This window comes from Myotis davidii, unplaced genomic scaffold (genome assembly GCF_000327345.1).
Source record: "Myotis davidii unplaced genomic scaffold, ASM32734v1 scaffold1497, whole genome shotgun sequence".
In the NCBI taxonomy this organism is placed as follows: Eukaryota; Metazoa; Chordata; class Mammalia; order Chiroptera; family Vespertilionidae; genus Myotis; species Myotis davidii.
The window spans coordinates 162,118-163,548 of record NW_006290147.1 but is presented as its reverse complement, the minus strand read 5'-3'; the positions used below and the strand labels follow the sequence as shown (position 1 = coordinate 163,548).

General features: G+C 42.8%; 1 pseudogene; it reads right to left on the bottom strand.

The window, feature by feature from the left end:
- The window catches only part of LOC102765391, a 33,785-nt pseudogene extending 33,333 nt beyond the window's left edge, over positions 1-452 (bottom strand).
- Between the last annotated feature and the right edge of the window lie 979 nt (positions 453-1,431).

The following is a 1,431-nucleotide window of genomic DNA, read 5'->3' as shown; positions in this document are numbered from 1 at the left end:
TCGAAGCAGATTATTATTGTAGATCATGCAGGGAGAACAAAGGGTAAAATATTTAACTGCAGCAGTGTTTGACTATATTCTGCGCAGTGAGAAAACCTGAAGTCATTCTCAAGGTCCACCATTTCTTACTTCTTTTCAGTCAGGTCAAGTTTCTAAGCTTTCTAAATCTCTGTTGTCTGTCTAATGAAAATAAGATTCCACCGAGTCTCCTATCTACCTACTCCAGGACTTCTGTGAGGATCAAATGAGATGAGGCATGGGAAAACGCTTCACAAACATTTGGTTAAACTGTAAAATGTTTCCACCTGGCTATAAAGCAAGTCGTGTCCCTGGGCTGAAGAAACTGCAAGGAGGCTAGTTGCTAGGGAGAGGAAGCCGGGCATTGCTACATGATGTCATTACCCAGTGCCCACAAAGACTGGATTGTTTCCAGTCTGGGCTGTGGGCCGCATTTTGGGCCATGGAGTCTTAGCAGTGTTGGCTGTGATTTGGTGGGGTGTCGCTCTGGGGTGGTGGCAGAGCCTGTGTCCCACTTAGGGGAAGGCAAGTGTTGGTTTGTCGGTGCCAGGTCTGTGGTGCCCTTTAGTTTTTAAATGGCCAGTGCGCATCATGGCAGCTCCTGTGTTGAGCGTCTGCTCCCTGCTGGTCAGTATGCATCATAGCTACTGGTTGGACGAATGGACACTTAGCCTTTTATATATATAGATAAGAAACATGGTCTGAGAAGTTTCTGGCTACCTGTTAGGGGGGAATTTGACAGTAGGCAGTTGGCAGAAAGATAAGCAAGCAGACACCCTGCTACGTAATCAGCAATGTCCATTGGAGGGCAGCCAGTGGATGTTCTAGCAAGAAAATGGTGTAAGGAAAATCTGTTAACTGGTAATCTATAACATTACTAAAGGCAATGCTCAACATGATGGAGGCTTAGCTTAAGGTACTACTAAGACAGTTAAAGGGCCTGAGTACTAAGACGTTTGCTCAGAGATGGGGAAACACCAAGGATCTAGTGAATTAACTGGAGCAAGAAGGAAAGGTCTTTGCACAGAATATAGCCAGGAGCCAGTTATTAGAAAAAAAGAACAGAATCAGCACCAAAGCTGAGCTTGAAGCTGGTCAGTAGAATTACCGACTGAGACAGTAAGAAACTCTCCAATAGAAAGATTATTACAGAGAATATTGGCTTGAGCCTGAATTTAAAAATTAAGCAGCACCAAATGAGGAAACTTGATAGATGAAAGATCAAGGAATGAGGCAATTTATTACAATCATCTGCACAATTATGATGAAGTATGATGGTTCTTCTAATATGATTGTAATGTAAGCCATTGTGTGTTGAAAACAATGGTTTCATTAGGCATATTGCACACAATGGTATTTTCCTACCGAATTCCCTTCTGAAGAGTTTTCCTGCTGCATAATAAGAAAAATAGC